This window comes from Lucilia sericata, unplaced genomic scaffold (assembly GCF_015586225.1).
Source record: "Lucilia sericata isolate MDLA Ls3-8-SP2 unplaced genomic scaffold, ASM1558622v1 Contig000938F_arrow, whole genome shotgun sequence".
In the NCBI taxonomy this organism is placed as follows: domain Eukaryota; kingdom Metazoa; phylum Arthropoda; class Insecta; order Diptera; family Calliphoridae; genus Lucilia; species Lucilia sericata.
Genome location: NW_023994924.1, coordinates 157,556 through 179,198, shown reverse-complemented (window position 1 = coordinate 179,198; position 21,643 = coordinate 157,556).

Genomic DNA, 21,643 nt, shown 5'->3' with positions numbered 1-21,643 from the left:
ATATGATGATCTCTTTATGCTTCCGTATGATCTTCAAACGTAGATCTTCAATTACTTAAAACTGATCTTCAATTATTGATTTCTATAATCTACAGAATGATTATTAGATCACTTTATGCTTCAGTATGATGTTCAAACATAGATATTTATTTACTTAAAACTGATCTTCAATTATTGATTTCTATAAACTACAAAATCATCGCGAATAGGAGATCGCAATAAACATCGGTGTAGATATTTCTAAACTTTAAAGCGGTCCTTTGAAGTTTAGATCTTTATATTTTTCAATATTAATATTGGATCTTTATACACTCCAATTGTTGATCTTTATATTCAACAAAATGATCTGCAATTGGTGTATGATCCCAGGTGTAGAGCTTTCTAAACTTTAAAGTGATCCTAGATCTTTTTTATTTTCAACGTGATCCTCCATAGTTGACCATAGTGATCTCCAATTGAAGATCTTAACATATTTCTATGTAATTTCGATGTTTAGATCTTTTTATGTTTTATGATGATCTTCAATCATAGATCTTCATTTAAAATATTGATATTTTAAATTGTTCACTTTTATGTTCTCTAGAACGATCCTCAATCAAAGATCTTAACGTAGTATGTTAAGATCATCAGCTAAAGAACTTTCAGCTAAAGAAGTTTCTAAACTACAACATGAAGCTTAATATCGGATCTTTATCTACATCAGTTTGATCTTTAGGGTAAGAAATTTATTGTATTATGATCGGTTATATTAGCTTTTTATTCACTCCAGATCAATATGATCCTCTTTAGCCTATTCTTATATATGATCGTTATATTCTTCTATATGATCACCTATTTCTAGTTCTCTTAGTAATATTTTTTTTAATTTTGAAGATTTCAACCATTTAAAACCTGTTTCTACTTCTTTTTTCAAGACCTGTCTTTAACATCATTAATAATCCTTGCTTTTGAAACCTTACAAATTAAAATTCGATTTTTCTTGTTGCTCCTTTTTAATGGCAAAAAGAAATGTCTTTAGCATATAAAGAAAACAACTATTAGCAAAATTTACATCCTTGATGATCCATCCTGATATCGTGAGTGTGTCTGTATACATGTGTGTGTGAAAAAACTACACATGTCTGTTATGCTGTTTTGGACCTGAAACAACATCATTAACTTGGTTACACTAACAGTATTTTGCAACTAATTCATTTCTGTTTTTTACAATTCATTTATTTTAACTCCTTTTTGCTACAGAGACATGTTTATATTACAGATTATGTCAAAATCATGCAACATCCTGGTTTTTTTTCATATGTGACGTTGTGTGTGTGTGTGTGTGTGTGTGTGTGTGTGTGTGTGTGTGTGTAAGCAAAAAAGGTAAATGATGCAAATAAACAAACGTCATATTTTCATGGTAAAAAAGCAACCCTTTTTTCTAAAAGCAAATCAGTTCATCTATACACAATCATTTTCAAACCTCAAAATGTCATTAGGCACACATTTGCTTGTTACATTTCTTTGCTTTTGACGAAAAACACACACACATGTGAATTCTACAAAATGTTTATTCAAATCGTTTGGGTGTCAGTTGGTATATGTGTGATTGTATTTCCGTTGATTTAAATCCTTTCTGTAGTTTTTTTTTTGTAATTTTTTTCCATTTTGATAGAAATATCATTTATTTTTTTCCCAACCATTTATAGAAAATATTTCTTGATTTGGAATTAATGCATATTAATGATGTTGTTTTATAATTATGTGGCAAATACAATCATATAATTTTGAAATAACAAAAGAAATAGAACAAAAAAGGATTTATGTCGTTCAACAACAAAAAAACTCTTAATGCTATTGAGTAAACAGGAAATAGAAAAATTAAGTTTGAAAATTTTTGTTATTTAAAACCTTAGACATTGACATTTCAAAACGGATTTCGAAGTTTTCCAAAAAATTATTTGTTAGGAGTAAACAACATGTTATCACATATACTAAGCAAAACAGTAGCTTTTTTCTTTTAAAAAAAAATCATAAAAAAAATTTCTGATGATTAATCCAGCCCAAAATTGAGTTCAACGCAATAAAATTATTATAAATCTGTATTACAAAATCCAAAACAACAATAACCAGAAAAAAATAAATATAAATAAATATAAATTCAAAACTGTTATAGTTAATTCTACGAATAAAGATCTTCATCTTTGTCATATAGACTGAAAGACAAAACAACCAGAGAGTCAACATTTCATTTCATTTTTAATTTCAGTTCATACAATCTGCTCGTAATTCATATAGTAAAAAAAATCATATGTAGATTTTGGTTTTTATTGTCAACAAAAGCAGAAATGGAAAAACTTTAATAAAAATTATTACACCTTGATGGGTGATCACGTAGCGGCGTGACAAACACACATAACACGCATTCAATAAATTTCAAAAGAAAGACACTATATTCTTCTTTATTTTTCTGAGTCTACTCTTTTTTTTCCTATACTCTGGATGTTGTGTGAGTGTATATAAAAGATCTTTGAGTGATCATAATAATAATATTAAAAAAAAAATCTCAAAAAATAAAGAGCAGCACTACAATACGAGAAGACAACTGACAAGGAAAGAATCAGAATCAAAACAAATACACTTAAATTAAAGACTAGACTACAGACTAGACTATTATAAAAACTAAAGACTATGCTATATTCCAGATTATAGACTAGGCCATAGCCCAGACTAGAGTCCATACCATAGGCTAGACTGTAAAGTTGAAAACAAACGAGACCATGGTCTAGAATATAGACCAGACTATGGAATAGTATATAGTCCAGATAATAGACTGGAATATTGTCAAGAATATAGACGAATATGGTCCGGACTGCAGTCCAGACTATTTACAAGACTATAGACTAAAATGTAGTTCAGAATACAGACTAGCTTCTAGTACCCCCTGTAGTATAGACTATAGACCGAACTATAGACTAGATTATAGACCAGATTATAAACTAGAATATGGTCCAAACTATAGGCAAAACTACAGTCCAGAGTATACTTCAGCCTATAAACTAATCCAGACTATAACCTAGACCATGGTCCAGACTACAGGCCAAACTATAAACTAGACTATAGGCTAGGACTACAGACTTGGCTTATATACTATAGACAACTAGACTGTAGACGACTAGACTATAGACGACTACACTATAGATGACTAGACTATGGACGACTAGACTATATACTCGACTACAGACTAGACTATAGACTAACTTTTGACTAGACTATAGACTAGACTATAGACTAGACTATAGACTAGACTATAGACTAGACTATAGACTAGACTATAGACTAGACTATAGACTAGACTATAGACTAGACTATAGACTAGACTATAGACTAGACTATAGACTAGACTATAGACTAGACTATAGACTAGACTATAGACTAGACTATAGACTAGACTATAGACTATAGACTAGACTATAGACTAGACTATAGACTAGACTATAGACTAGACTATAGACTAGACTATAGACTAGACTATAGACTAGACTATAGACTAGACTATAGACTAGACTATAGACTAGACTATAGACTAGACTATAGACTAGACTATAGACTAGACTATAGACTAGACTATAGACTAGACTATAGACTAGACTATAGACTAGACTATAGACTAGACTATAGACTAGACTATAGACTAGACTATAGACTAGACTATAGACTAGACTATAGACTAGGACTATAGACTAGGACTATAGACTAGACTATAGACTAGACTATAGACTAGACTATAGACTAGACTATAGACTAGACTATAGGACTAGACTATAGACTAGACTATAGACTAGACTATGACTAGACTAGACTAGACTATAGACTAGACTATAGACTAGACTATAGACTAGACTATAGACTAGACTATAGACTAGACTATAGACTAGACTATAGACTAGACTATAGACTAGACTATAGACTAGACTATAGACTAGACTATAGACTAGACTATAGACTAGACTATAGACTAGACTAGACTAGACTACTATAGACTAGACTATAGACTAGACTATAGACTAGACTATAGACTAGACTATAGACTAGACTATAGACTAGACTATAGACTAGACTATAGACTAGACTATAGACTAGACTATAGACTAGACTATAGACTAGACTATAGACTAGACTATAGACTAGACTATAGACTAGACTATAGACTAGACTATAGACTAGACTATAGACTAGACTATAGACTAGACTATAGACTAGACTATAGACTAGACTATAGACTAGACTATAGACTAGACTATAGACTAGACTATAGACTAGACTATAGACTAGACTATAGACTAGACTATAGACTAGACTATAGACTAGACTATAGACTAGACTATAGACTAGACTATAGACTAGACTATAGACTAGACTATAGACTAGACTATAGACTAGACTATAGACTAGACTATAGACTAGACTATAGACTAGACTATAGACTAGACTATAGACTAGATTAAAGACTAGACTATAAGACTAGATTAAAGACTAGACTATAGACTAGACTTATAGACTAGACTATAGACTAGACTATAGACTAGACTATAGACTAGACTATAGACTAGACTATAGACTAGACTATAGACTAGACCTATAGACTAGACTATAGACTAGACTATAGACTAGACTATAGACTAGACTATAGACTAGACTATAGACTAGACTATAGACTAGACTATAGACTAGACTATAGACTAGACTATAGACTAGACTATAGACTAGACTATAGACTAGACTATAGACTAGACTATAGACTAGACTATAGACTAGACTATAGACTAGACTATAGACTAGACTATAGACTAGACTATAGACTAGACTATAGACTAGACTATAGACTAGACTATAGACTAGACTATAGACTAGACTATAGACTAGACTATAGACTAGACTATAGACTAGACTATAGACTAGACTATAGACTAGACTATAGACTAGGACTATAGACTAGACTATAGACTAGACTATAGACTAGACTATAGACTAGACTATAGACTAGACTATAGACTAGACTATAGACTAGACTATAGACTAGACTATAGACTAGACTATAGACCTAGACATATAGACTAGACTAGACTATAAGACTAGACTATAGACTAGACTAGACTATGACTGAACATTAGACTAGACTATAGACTAGACTATAGACTAGACTATAGACTAACTAAGACTAGACTATAGACTAGACTATAGACTAGACTATAGACTAGACATAGACTAGATTAAAGACTAGACTATAGACTAGATTAAAGACTAGATTAAGACTAGACTATAGACTAGATTAAAGACTAGACTATAGACTAGACTATAGTCTAGACTATCGACTGGACTATAGTCTAGACTATCGACTAGACTATAGTCTAGACTATAGACTAGACTATATAGTAAGATATAGACTAGATTTTAGACTATAATATGATAAGACTATAGTCCAGGCTAGAATCTACGACTAAAGTCCAAGTTAAAGGCAGGCTATAAGCTGCACAGTATATAGTGCAGTATATAGCTAGACTATAGACTAGATTATAATGCAGACTATAAAATATATTCCAGACTATAGACTAGACTATAGTCCACACTATATGTATGTACATGGAACCATATTGGAGGGATTTTTTGCTGTTTGAAACTTTGTTCTTTGGAATAATAGTATTTTATCCTGAGTGTACCACTTATTAACTTTATAACTTGATATATAAATAATACAGATGATCTGCATGTACCATAGACAATTTGTTTTTTTTTTTTTTTTTGTTTTTTTTTTTTTCAAAAACTAAAACTGAAGAAGTTGATTTTGTTGCAAACTGTGTTGAAATTTGTTTAAAAAAAATATGTTTTTTATAGAAAACTTAATTAAAGCCTAAAGCACGCACTAGTTTGAGTAAAAATAGAAAAGATCTGCTTAAAAACCTAAAAGTTAAAGGCGGCTTTATAACTACTACAACTATGATAATAAAAAAAATTATAATAAAATATAGAAGAAAAGAGATCTCTTTAACCAGATAAATCACTCACTCAATGTCATCATAGTTCTTTAAAAGAAAAAACAAAGAATCACAATATTTCTAACAAAGAAAATTTTATTAAAAATCGCGGCAATATTTGCAAACCTTTGCCATTGTTTTTTTGTTTTCAAAGTAATTGTTGGCAAAACCCTTTTCTTTAATTGTAAACCTTATTAAAGCAATAAATATTCGCCAAAATACTTTCTTTTTAGCACAATGACAAACAAAAGGATATTTTCACCACACTTTCATAGTTTTGGCAAATTTCTCTAGAACAATAAGAAAAACAAAAGGATTTTGGCAAATCAATGAGAAAAATTGCATTATCGACAATTGATAGGAGTATCAATATCTTGCTATTAAAGAAAATAAGAAAAAAAGACAATCTTTGCTGTCACAAGCTGGTAAAAGATCATTGATTGTTTCTTGCCAGCGAAAGGGGTGGTTTGATTTCTTTTTTTTTTCTTACCTGATTCGTGTTCTCTTTAATAAACTGCCCTCAATATTTTATGATTAAATTTCTTGGCATATAAAACGAATTTGCATATCAATAGTTTATTATTTTAAACACAAGCTGCAGTTTTTGCTTTACTCTTCTCTGTAACACAGATGCCTGTTTCATATCTTAAAGGTATTTTTCACTTCCTTTCAATTTTGTGTCCTTCAATAAAAATGTAATTTGCATATTTGGGTTTTTAGTTTCTCATAATTACATATGCACTGGAACTGTTTGTATTATTTAATTTCTTTCATAGATACAAGGAATTTGAGTAAACGCGTCCTGTCTCACTCTTTTTATTTCTGTATTGATTGACTGTTTTCTTATATTGTTTTTGCTATTGTAGCCGTGTCCATATATTTTCATCATATTCAATTCTTATGATAATCTGTTAAATACATATTGCTAGAAATTTGCATATTATTTTTGTCGAATTTTTTTCCTGCTGTAACCTTTTCGCCTGAATGATTTGTGAAGAGTTTTTGTTCTTAATACTTTTGAAAATTAATTTTTTTGGATAAATTTAGTTTTTTGCTTTCATATCTTGATTTATTGATGACAATTTTTTTTCGCTATTTTATTATTGGGAAAAGGAAACAGATGTTTGAATAAGAGATTTGTTATCAAATTTTAAAGATCAAGGATATAAGGAACTTGATAAAAAGATGCTCTCTAAACAAGACTAGACTATAGACTAGACTATAGACTAGACTATAGACTAGACTATAGACTAGACTATAGACTAGACTATAGACTAGACTATAGACTAGACTATAGACTAGACTATAGACTAGACTATAGACTAGACTATAGACTAGACAATAGACTAGACTATAGACTAGACTATAGACTAGACTATAGACTAGACTATAGACTAGACTATAGACTAGACTATAGACCAGACTATAGACTAGACTATAGACTAGACTATAGACTAGACTATAGACTAGACTATAGACTAGACTATAGACTAGACTATAGACTAGACTATAGACTATGGACTAGACTATGGACTAGACTATAGACTAGACTATAGACTAGACTATGAACTAGACTATAGACTAGACTATAGACTAGACTATAGACTAGACTATAGACTAGACTATACTAGACTATAGACTAGACTATAGACTAGACTATAGACTAGACTATAGACTAGACTATAGACTAGACTATAGACTAGACTATAGACTAGACTATAGACTAGACTATAGACTAGACTATAGACTAGACTATAGACTAGACTATAGACTAGACTATAGACTAGACTATAGACTAGACTATAGACTAGACTATAGACTAGACTATAGACTAGACTAGACTATAGACTAGACTATAGACTAGACTAAAGACTAGACTATAGACTAGACTATAGACTAGACTATAGACTAGACTATAGACTAGACTATAGACTAGACTATAGACTTGACTATAGACTAGACTATAGACTAGACTATAGACTAGACTATAGACTAGACTATAGACTAGACTATAGACTAGACTATAGACTAGACTATAGACTAGACTATAGACTAGACTATAGACTAGACTATAGACTAGACTATAGACTAGACTATAGACTAGACTATAGACTAGACTATAGACTAGACTATAGACTAGACTAGACTAGACTAGAGACTAGACTATAGACTAGACTATAGACTAGACTATAGACTAGACTATAGACTAGGACTATAGACTAGACTATAGACTAGACTATAGACTAGACTATAGACTAGACTATAGACTAGACTATAGACTAGACTATAGACTAGACTATAGACTAGACTATAGACTAGACTATAGACTAGACTATAGACTAGACTATAGACTAGACTATAGACTAGACTATAGACTAGACTATAGACTAGACTATAGACTAGACTATAGACTAGACTATAGACTAGACTATAGACTAGACTATAGACTAGACTATAGACTAGACTATAGACTACTAGACTAGACTATAGACTAGACTATAGACTAGACTATAGACTAGACTATAGACTAGACTATAGACTAGACTATAGACTAGACTATAGACTAGACTATAGACTAGACTATAGACTAGACTATAGACTAGACTATAGACTATAGACTAGACTATAGACTAGACTATAGACTAGACTATAGACTAGACTAGACTAGACTAGACTAGACTAGACTAGACTAGACTATAGACTAGACTAGACTAGACTAGACTAGACTAGACTAGACTAGACTAGACTAGACTAGACTAGACTAGACTAGACTAGACTAGACTAGACTAGACTAGACTAGACTAGACTAGACTAGACTAGACTAGACTATAGACTAGACTATAGACTAGACTATAGACTAGACTATAGACTAGACTATAGACTAGACTATAGACTAGACTATAGACTAGACTATAGACTAGACTATAGACTAGACTATAGACTAGACTATAGACTAGACTATAGACTAGACTATAGACTAGACTATAGACTAGACTATAGACTAGACTATAGACTAGACTATAGACTAGACTATAGACTAGACTAAAGACTAGACTAATGTCCCGAATAAAGAACTGACAGTACATCAGACTATAGTCTTGACTATAGACCAGAGTATAGTTTTAGTATGGTCTTGACTATAGAGCAGACTAGACTATAGTCTTGCCTATTTAGTAGATTATAGTATAGACTAGAGAATAGACTATAGGTAGTCTTGATAAGAGACCTTACTACAGTCTCGAATAGAGATCTTGCTACTGTCTTGGCTTGTGTTCTGACTATAAATAGAACAGTCTATAGTCTTCATTAAAGACCAAACTGAAGTCTAGACTATATATCAGACTATTGTCTCGACTATTAAAATGACATCTGTTTGTCGTACAGACTATTATCTTCATATAGTCTAGACTATACTCGTAACTATAGTCTTGAGTATAGTCCAGATTATAAACTTAACTATGTACCAGATTGTAGTTTGGACTGTAGACTAGACTATAGTCTCGACTTTATTCTCGACTATAAACTAGACTATAGCCCTAACTATAGGCCAATTTATAGCATTGACTACAGTCCAGACTATAGTTTTGACTAAAGACTATAGACTAGATTATAGACTAATCTAAAGTCTTTACCATAGTGCAGATTACAGTCTTGACTTTAGACCAGATTAAAGTCTGGACTATAGCCCTGACTATAGACTAGTTTATAATAACGCATTTAGAGCAGACTATAGTCTGTAGCATAAAACCAACTGTGGTTAAGATTATAGGCTAGAATACGTCCAGATATCGGACTTTTCTTATAGCAAACTTCTTTAAGTTTCTTTTAGATTTTCCTGTCATCTTTTCTGTCACTTAAAACTCAACACATTCAAACTTGTTAAACTTCAAATAGAACTCTTTGAAATAGTTTTGCATACCGGAGCAACATTTAAGTAAAATATGTAACATACTGCTATTTATATCCGTATCTATTTTTTTTTTTTTTTCCTTACAAGATACAATTGTAACTAAATGCACGTAATGCATATAACGGTGCATTTTTATTTACTAGCTCAAAAGCAACAACAAAACACAACTATTTTTTTATGCATAAAACGTGTAAAGTATCTAGATAGATGCAAAATTCTTAATATACATTTACGTGTATGCTAAAGTATGCCATAGATTTATCAATTCAAGATAAACGTTCTATTAGATTTTATATTTACAATTGCAGTTTTATGAATACACAAAGTACCAATAAACAATTATGAATATTTTCTATACTAGATAGAGATAGATAGAGGGAGAGAGAGAGAGATGAGTGCAATTGTTAAAGCTGAAATTTGCATATTTTACCAGTAAATCAAAGGCAATTTAATAAAACATTGATGTTGGAGATTTATGTGCTTTACATATGCCGGTGTTTTAAAAAACAAACTTTAGAGTTTTGAAAAAAATATACAAAAATATTGAGTGGTAATTAATGTGGCTGTTTGTTGTTTTTTCAAAATACTTGTCTAACACCCCATCATTATATGAATAGATGAACTAAAAGATGAAAGTTGTTAGACACATACATATCAATTGCATCCTTAGGGGATTTTGTTGCTCGTTTACCACCTATAAATGCCAAATGTTTAATTTTTTCCAATGGTAGCACTAGGTAAAGCCTTAGTTAACCTTTATGCTGTCAAGAGCGTTATACTGTTTCTATCTTTTCAAAGATTTTGACCTTTTTGGAAAAATTTATTTTAAAAAATAACCACCCTTTTGCTAAACAGTAGTCGTGTTAGAAGAAAAAAATCCTGTTAATTTGTTTTTAGCTGCTCATCTTCATTTTCAATTTGGAATAAAATATGCAAATTACTTATGCATAAAAATAATTGAAAGTAATTTTTAAAAATGCTATTTCTAAAACCAATTGATAGGCCGTTTTGTAAAAAACCAACCTTGCAAATAATAAATGAAATTAAATTTATTCATTTAGAAAATATTAAATAAATTTTTATGACAGTTCAGAAACAGCATAAAGAAACCTAGGAAAAGGTTTTTGTATGCTTAGCATATTTCTTTCAAAAGTTTGAAAATAATTACAGTTTCTTATTATCTTCTGCTAATAAATATAGTTTTGTTCTTATTACAAATAGTTTTTTTTTTATAAATATTTACTAATTACAAAAATATTTTATCTTTAACTATAAACAAACTCCCACACAAAATTTTATGACACGAAAAAAAAAAACAACGAAACTGTATAAATTGCATTTGTGTTTTATATCAAACTGCTTTAACATTTGATAGGAATTTAATCTCTTAAAAGTCTGCAATGAAATCTAAAAATACCCTACATTAGGCTGCTTCTCATTAATTTAAATTTATTTATGACATTTGTCTAAAAGTTCTAATTACGTCTCCATTATTCAAATAACATGGCAGATTAGAAAAAAAAAACTCAACAGATTAATCTTTTTTTCTAAGATTGTTTTACAAAAAAAAAAGAAATAAAAAAACAAGTGACATGTGATATCTAGCTGATGATGATTGGAGATGTGTTGAAATGGCAAAAAAAACTAAACTAAAATCTGTGTTATTATATGGATTTCAATGATGACAAACAACAACAACAGCAGCTAATTTTTTTTTAAATAAAATAAACAATTAACTAACATAAAATATTTATTTTTTTTTTTTGACGACAACAAATTCTATCTTAAATGTTAGTGATACAGCAAAAATCATTATCTTGTTAGTTGGAAGGGGGGAAGGAGGTGGAGAGCTTAAGGGGTTTACTGCAAAATTAGGTTGAAGTCATTGGATATCGTTTAGTTATTATTGTTTTAAACAAATATATTTTGTTACTCTACTACTCTTCTTTTAGGAATAAAACAACAACAATAACATAATAAAACGAACATGAAAAACTGATATAAAAAATTAAACCTTTCTGAAGCTTACACTCCAAACTCGACTAAGGTCTGTACTTTAGAATAGTCTGGATAGTCTAGTCTATAGTCTGGACTATAGTCTAGTATATAGTCTAGTATATAGTCTAGTCTATAGTCTGGACTATAATCTAGTTTGTAGTCAGGACAACAGTCTAGGCTCTAGTCGGTATTATAGTATAGTCTTAACTTTAGACGGGACTATAGCCTCGACTATAGTCTAGTCTATAGTCGAGGCTATAGTCTGGACTATACTCTTATCTATTCTATAGTCTATAGTATATAGACTAGTCTGTACTTTAGTATAGTCTGAATTCTAATCGAGCCTATAGCCACGACTATAGTCTAGTCTAAAGTCTAGTATATAGTCGGGAATATAGTCTGGACTATAATCTAGTTTGTAGTCAGGACAATAGTCTAGCCTCTAGTCGGTACTATAGTATAGTCTTAATTTTAGTCGAGACTATAGCCTCGACTATAGTCTAGTCTATAGTCTGGACTATCCTCTAGTCTATGGTATCAGCTATAATCTTGTTTATAATCTGGACTATACTTTATTCTGTAGTCTGGACTATAGTATATAGTCTGTAGCCTGTACTTTAGTGTAGTCTGGATTTTAGTCTCGACTATAGTGTAGTCTAGTATATAGTCTAGTCTATAGCCTCTACTAGTAGGTAGTCTCGACCATAGTCTGGGCTTATACTACAGACTATATAGTCCGGACTCTGGTCTACTATAGTCTAAACTATAGTGTGGACCATAGGCTACATACTTGACTATAGTCTAGTTGGACTAGTATGTAATGTGGACTATAACCTTGTCTGTAGTCTAGACTATAGTCTATTGACTGAACTATAGTCTATATAGTCTGGACTATAGACTATACAATAGTCTAGCATATAGTGTGGTCTAGTACATTATCTGGGCTATAGACTAGACTATGGACAAGACTATAGTCTGGACTTAATAGTCCAGTATATAGTGTGGGCTATAGACTAGGCTATAGTCTGTACCATAGGATAGACTAGACTATAGTCTGGACTATAGACTAGACTATAGTCTGGACTATAGACTAGACTATAGTCTGGACTATAGACTAGACTACAGTCTGGACTATAGACTAGACTATAGTCTGGACTATAGACTAGACTATAGTCTGGACTATAGACTAGACCATAGTCTGGACTATAGACTAGACTATAGTCTGGACTGTAGACTAGACTATAGTCTGGACTATAGACTAGACTATAGGCTGGACTATAGACTATACTATAGTCTGGACTATAGACTAGACTATTGTCTGGACTATAGACTATACTATGGACTATACTATGGACAAGACTATAGTCTGGACTGAGCTATAGACTAGACTATAGTCTGGACGATAATCTAGTCTGAACTATATTCTACCACATTCTGGAATATGTTCTACCCTATGGTCTGAACTATTCTATTCTACCATACGGTCTAAAACATATTCTATTGTATAGTCTGAATTATTGGCTAGTGTATAGTCTGGATGACATAGCCTAGTCACAGTATGGACTATATTAGACTATAATCTAGTCTAATGTGTGGACTAAAGTGTAGTCCACCGCACTGTAGTCGGTCGGTAGACTGATCTATGGATAATCTTTAGTCTAATCTATAAACTAGATCTATACCTTGACTTCACGACTCTTTTGCACCCCATTGTGTCTTAAGGTGTTAATATTTTTACAGTAGTATCTTGTAGTTGTATCTTATTATACATATTTTTATCTATTAGACCAAAAAAAGTGTTGTCAGTTTTTTTTTCGAAAACAAACTAGCAACAACAGTCACAATGATCTTTTATTTATTTTACATTTCATATTAAAGTCTATAAGTTTTCTTGATTTGATTTGAAAAAAATACAGAATAAAAAAAAATAAAACACAAACAACTCCAACTTCAAGGGTTTAAATTACCTTTTGTTCCAGACTAGTAGCAAAACAACTGATCTCGTATTTTTTTTATAGAAAAAAAAAAAAAACAAATAAATAAAAAAACATTAGTTAAATGTAATTTAAACAAGCGTGATTATGTTTTCAAAAGCTTTCTTACAATTTGCATTTCAATTGAAATTTTTCCAACCATCCTGAGGAGAATGGCAGTCAGTTTTACAGTTCCCTTCGAATTTCAAATAAAATGATTTAGTTTCAAAAACCTCGTTCGCTCATTCAATGGTCAATGGTGTTGCTAATGGAAGAAAGGAAAAATAATACATTTTGTTGGTATTTCTATGGCTGGGCTGTAACATTATCATTGCTGAAAAATCAAAAATCTCAATCTTTTGTGATGAAAAAAAAACTATAGCAGACAATAAAGTAAAGATTTGCTTTTCAAATTTTATTTCTCTATGATATTTTTCTTATAGGAAATCTTTTATCAGAGCACAAGCAAATATAGAACGTGTTTAGCTATGAGGTATTAAAGATTATGGACACGTTTGAATTTTCAAATTGAAAGAATTGTATAAAAAATGATGAATAGTATAAAAAAAATCAGATCACTTACATAGAAAAATAGGAAAAAATCTTTAAATTACAGATTTGCAGACCTTGTATAAGTATTTCCATAAATAATCAAATACTAATAATAATAATAAAAATTATGATCTTACGCAATTGACAAAAAACATATAATTTTTGGGCCCCTTAAAGTGTGGGTAAAATAAAAACAATTATATTAAATAAAATTTAAATTTAATAACTTTGTTTTGTTTCTAACTGAATAAACAATTGAACTCTAAAACAAAAAATTCAAAAATTACATTACAATAATGAAATAAATTCCCATGACGTATGAAAAACAAACCAAAATATTTCGTAATTTTATGATTTTTTTTTTTCTTGAAAAATCTTACACAGTTTCTTACAATTGCGGTAAAGTAAGTCGGCAATTTAAGCTTTAAATTGTTAATTATTAGTTAAGAAAAATACAACTTTTAACTGAAAAACCCCACACACACACACACACACACACTCGACAACACAACAAAATCATTTTTGTCAAGATTTTTTTCCAAAGATTATTTTATGAGACAATTATGGGTCTTGTAGGCAAAAAAAAAAAAAATACACGTAATAATAATAAAACTATGTACTACAGAAAATGAAAACTAAAACTTAAGAAAAACTTAACTTAATTAATAGACCAGAACCGGAGGTTCTTTAAGAAAATTCTCATTTAGAACGCATTTTTTTTTAACTGAAGGGTTTGTAAATTTACTATTACAGTTGCATGTACAATATTTTTTCTCTTTAAGTTTTAATGACGAAAATCTAATACAATTCATTGACTTTGCCTTCAGAGGTTCCCATCGTTTATAACAAACATGCGGTGAAGTTGACAGACACAAATGCGTGATTTTCTCAAGTAGTTTTATGGATTTTAAGAAAAAAATATATATAACAAGAAAAAATAGTTATTACAACAAAAATGTTTAATCATTAATTTAAAAACAGTAACTAAAAGTACACTGATGGAAAGGTGATTAAAAAAGTGATGAATTTCAATAGACTTGACTATATACTAGACAATACACTGAACTATAGCCTAGTCGGACTATCAAATGGATTCTTATCTAACAGCTAAACTATAGTCTGGAGTATAACAACTGAACTAGAACTAAACTACAACTGAACTACAACTGAACTAGAACTGAACTAGAACTGAACTAGAACTGAACTAGAACTGAACTAGAACTGAACTAGAACTGAACTAGAACTGAACTAGAACTGAACTAGAACTGAACTAGAACTGAACTAGAACTGAACTAGAACTGAACTAGAACTGAACTAGAAGTGAACTAGAACTGAACTAGAACTGAACTAGAACTGAACTAGAACTGAACTAGAACTGAACTACAACTGAACTACAACTGAACTAGAACTGAACTAGAACTGAACTACAACTGAACTACAACTGAACTAGAACTGAACTAGAACTGAACTAGAACTGAACTAGAACTGAACTAGAACTGAACTAGAACTGAACTAGAACTGAACTAGAACTGAACTAGAACTGAACTAGAACTGAACTAGAACTGAACTAGAACTGAACTAGAACTGAACTAGAACTGAACTAGAACTGAACTAGAACTGAACTAGAACTGAACTAGAACTGAACTAGAACTGAACTAGAACTGAACAAGAACTGAACTAGAACTGAACTAGAACTGAACTAGAACTGAACTAGAACTGAACTAGAACTGAACTAGAACTCAACTAGAACTGAACCAGAACTGAATTAGAACTGAACTAGAACTGAACTAGAACTGAACTAGAACTGAACTAGAACTGAACTAGAACTGAACTAGAACTGAACTAGAACTGAACTAGAACTGAACTAGAACTGAACTAGAACTGAACTAGAACTGAACTAGAACTGAACTAGAACTGAACTAGAACTGAACTAGAACTGAACTAGAACTGAACTAGAACTGAACTAGAACTGAACTAGAACTGAACTAGAACTGAACTAGAACTGAACTAGAACTGAACTAGAACTGAACTAGAACTGAACTAGAACTGAACTAGAACTGAACTAGAACTGAACTAGAACTGAACTAGAACTGAACTAGAACTGAACTAGAACTGAACTAGAACTGAACTAGAACTGAACTAGAACTGAACTAGAACTGAACTAGAACTGAATTAGAACTGAACTAGAACTGAACTAGAACTGAACTAGAACTCAACTAGAACTCAACTAGAACTGAACCAGAACTGAATTAGAACTGAACTAGAACTGAACTAGAACTGAACTAGAACTGAACTAGAACTGAACTAGAACTGAACTAGAACTGAACTAGAACTGAATTAGAACTCAACTAGAACTGAACCAGAACTGAATTAGAACTGAACTAGAACTGAACCAGAACTGAACTAGAACTGAACTAGAATTGAACTAGAACTCAACTAGAACTGAACTAGAACTGAACCAGAACTGAACTAGAACTGAACTAGAACTGAACTAGAACTGAACCAGAACTGAATTAGAACTGAACTAGAACTGAACTAGAACTGAACTAGAACTGAACTAGAACAGAACTGAACTAGAACTGAGCTAGAACTGAACTAGAACTAGAAAATTATGAACTTAAGGCTAGACAGGACTTAAACTAGTCTCGACGATAGACTTTTGACTGGATCATATATCATAGTCTATGATCTGTCCTACAATTTAGCCCTAATCTAGACAATAGACCTTTATCTGAACTGTAGTCAAAACTTCTTTCTGGACATTAGCTTCGACTGATGTCTGGACTATAAACTAGATCATCGTCCAGTTTACAGCCTCGACTGATCTATGCGTACCAAATTTACCTCTTTCTCTAAGTGTATTATAGTTTTTATTTTGTTATATGTTTTGTTTTATTTAATGATTGAATTGTTTTCGTTGGTAATAATACTTATGACAATTTTTTCCATTATTTTTTTTATTTATTTTTGCACGACCTAGTTTCGGAATTTGAAATCGCTTTTGATTCAGTATTTTTTATATAATTTTTTTTCATATTAATTATTTGTGTGTGTAGAAAACTGTTCACTTTTTTTCAAAAAAAAAAAATCTTTCTATCTTTATATGAAATGGCGTGTCTTAGGGAGGTCTTATATAGACACACAATTACAGTTTTTTTTTTTTTCTAACTCAAATGTGTGTTTGACTGCAAATAAAATTAACTTACAAATTGTTAGTTTTTTCCCATTTTTTTATAGAAAATTTGATTAGTACGTATGACCCCATAATCTACAAATAATGATTGTTAGACAATTGACTGGTTGGCAAACTAAATAAATGACAATGTAGCTGGGGATGGATGGACATTATAAAACTTAAATTCCCACGTTTTCTAATTTTAAATTATAGTTTATTTATTATAAAGAAAATTAATAAAGAGTCATAGTTAAATATTTCAAATATTTTAGTTTAGTTTTGAAATACATTTTTATGTTAAATTTCTTGTTGTGTTGACTTTTGCATAAATTAAAAAACTGTAGTTTTTAATAGGTATAACTCTACAATTGAAAATCGAAATTGAAACTTATAAGCAGATGTCCTTGCTTGAACAAAAGACTGAATTCCTTTAATGGTGTGTGTAGTTGTATTACTCAATTTACCGTTTGCATTGAGAATTGAAAGTTTTGTTAATTATTATAATTTTTTTTTCGTTTTCTCTAGCGATCCTCCTTTAAGCAGTTTGTGTTACACTCAAAGGTGTTGCTTTTAGTTTCCTTTTGTTCAATAAGGAAATTGAAAGGATCTTTTAATAAAACTTAAACTCACACACACACACTCGCTTGCACTCTCGCACATTCAATAACGCCTGTATTAGGACACTTTCATATGCAAACGAGCTCTGGGTTACTTTTTTTAGAATGAACACAGCAAATGTTCCTTTTTGGCTGTTATACGGTCAAGGGTGTTTCTTTTTTTTCGAAACTTTTAGAAGGGTTTGTTTTCGTTTTCTTCTTGTATGACGTATTATTTCTTTTGGGTAATAAGCAAAAGGTGTTTAATTGTCAAGGTGTTTGTTTCTGTTGTGTTCAGTTCAATTCGTTTCTTTCCTTTTTCATTCGTTCTCTTCTCTAAATGAAATTATGAAAATTAATTACATTTGCAACTACTACTTTTGTTAATGATAGAAATCTATATTATTTTTATACATTTTTGGAAACATTAAATTTTGAAATTAAAGGGTTTAGGACTTTATGATTTATGTTGGAGATTAAAATTTGGAATATCAAATACAAAAGATACATTAATTCCAAGAACGTAGAAAAGGAAAAGATATAAAATAATTAAATAAACTTTAGACTAATAAAAAGAACAAACTCTCAGTTCTAGTTCAGTTCTAGTTCAGTTCTAGTTCTGTTCTAGTTCAGTTCTAGTTCAGTTCTAGTTCAGTTCCAATTCAGTTCTAGTTCAGTTCTAGTTCAGTTCTAGTTCAGTTCTAGTTCAGTTCTAGTTCAGTTCTAGTTCAGTTCTAGTTCAGTTCTAGTTCAGTTCTAGTTCAGTTCTAGTTCAGTTCTAGTTCAGTTCTAGTTCAGTTCTAGTTCAGTTCTAGTTCAGTTCTAGTTCAGTTCTAGTTCAGTTCTAGTTCAGTTCTAGTTCAGTTCTAGTTCAGTTCTAGTTCAGTTCTAGTTCAGTTCTAGTTCAGTTCTAGTTCAGTTCTAGTTCAGTTCTAGTTCAAGTTCTAGTTCAGTTCTAGTTCAGTTCTAGTTCAGTTCTAGTTCAGTTCTAGTTCAGTTCTAGTTCAGTTCTAGTTCAGTTCTAGTTCAGTTCTAGTTCAGTTCTAGTTCAGTTCTAGTTCAGTTCTAGTTCAGTTCAGTTCTAGTTCAGTTCTAGTTCAGTTCTAGTTCAGTTCTAGTTCAGTTCTAGTTCAGTTCTAGTTCAGTTCTAGTTCAGTTCTCCTTTCAGTTCTAGTTCAGTTCTAGTTCAGTTCTAGTTGCGGTAGTTCCGTTGTAGTTCAGTTGTAGTTCAGTTCTAGTTCAGTTCTAGTTCAGTTCTAGTTCAGTTCTAGTTCAGTTCTAGTTCAGTTCTAGTTCAGTTCTAGTTCAGTTCTAGTTCAGTTCTAGTTCAGTTCTAGTTCAGTTCTAGTTCAGTTCTAGTTCAGTTCTAGTTCAGTTCTAGTTCAGTTCTAGTTCAGTTCTAGTTCAGTTCTAGTTCAGTTCTAGTTCAGTTCTAGTTCAGTTCTAGTTCAGTTCTAGTTCAGTTCTAGTTCAGTTCTAGTTCAGTTCTAGTTCAGTTCTAGTTCAGTTCTAGTTCAGTTCTAGTTCAGTTCTAGTTCAGTTCTAGTTCTAGTTCAGTTCTAGTTCAGTTCTAGTTCAGTTCTAGTTCAGTTCTAGTTCAGTTCTAGTTCAGTTCTAGTTCAGTTCTAGTTCAGTTCTAGTTCAGTTCTAGTTCAGTTCTAGTTCAGTTCTAGTTCAGTTCTAGTTCAGTTCTAGTTCAGTTCTAGTTCAGTTCTAGTTCAGTTCTAGTTCAGTTCTAGTTCAGTTCTAGTTCAGTTCTAGTTCAGTTCTAGTTCTGTTCTAGTTCAGTTCAAGTTCAGTTCTAGTTCAGTTCTAGTTCAGTTCTAGTTCCGTTCTGGTTCAATTCTCTATAGACTATTGTTCTGACGAAATACTAAGGAACTAACTAATTAACCCATAATTTTACTTGAAGAAAATTAACAAATTCTCACCTCTTCAGGTGGTACAAAGCATGTCAAAGGACAAAAACTGCCCTGGGCGTTATTAAAAAAAATTAATATTCGAAAGGTTGACAGTTACTCAAATCTAATAACAAAATCTTAAAAATACATAGAAATAACAATGACCCCTTTTTCATTAAAAACTCGAGAAAAGTAAGTAGCACTAACTGTGTCTTATCTCTTCGAAAAAAATTAAAAAAATAATACAAATTTAAATACATGTGCGAAAAAACAATAACAAATCTAATACTTATATATACGAAAAATATTAGTTAATCTAGAAGAAAAACTTTATCTAGAAATCTAGAAATACTAATAAACACAAAGACAGAGAGAGAATAAGAAACTCATCACAAACCCCTGTAGTGGCAAATGAAAGAAGCGTGGTCGCTTGTTGTTGCTGTCGTTATCAGTTAAAGTGATACTACAGCATTATAGCTGGCAACATCATCTTTCCAAAATTAGCTCACTTACATAATGTCATTTAAATGAAAACAAGTGCAATACACCAACCACCACGTACCTTTAACAGGTATTTCACTTATTTTTATTTTATTTACTTTTTTCATTCTAAAATACTTTTTGTACAACTGTAGTTTATTTAATTTTTATAAAGTACTCAACTGGTATTTATTTAAATTTGTTTATTTAAGAAAATTTCAATGTTTTTTAACTAAAAGATTGACAAAAACAATAAATTGCTTTAATTTTTTTTAGAATTACTTCAGATAAGTTTATTTGTTTTTATGAATATGTAGTTTGAAATGTATTTTTTTTATATTTATCTTTTACGTAAATAAATTATAAATATCACAAGCTAAGTTATAGATAAAGATTTTATGGTGAAATTTAATGAATAATTAAAATGAAAATAACTAGAATTATTCAAAAATATTTTGCCCTCTTTGATCGTCTATACTCAAAAAGTATTAAAAATTTACTTTTCGAAAAAGTACCAAAATACTGCAGCAAAACTAAGAAAATAAAAATTAAATGTTAATTTATTTGCTTAAAATTATGTTCACAAAGCAAAATCAACCAAATTTAGAAAAGGTACTAAAAAGGTACTTTTCAAAGAAGTATTAAATTTAGCAGCAAAACGTACCAAAGTACGTTTAAAAGTACAAAATAGAAATTATAGTAGTATAGGTCTTATAAGTAATGTTTACTATGTTTTAGAAACAAAAAGTACTAAATTGAAAAAAGTACCAAAATCAAAATTTTACAAAAAAGTACCAAATTTTGGAAAAAAAAAATTAGAAAATAAAAACTAAATATAGTTTGAATCCTTAAAGTCACTTTTGCTAGGTTATAGAAACAAAAAAAGTACTAAAGTCAAACACTTCGAAACAGTACAAAATTTTGCAACAAAATTTCCAAAAAAGTACCAAAATTAGTTTTTTCTAAAAAGTACAAAATTTTGAAATAATTTTTGTTTTAAAAAACATTTTTCTGCTATTTTAATGTAAAAGGAACAAAATTTGG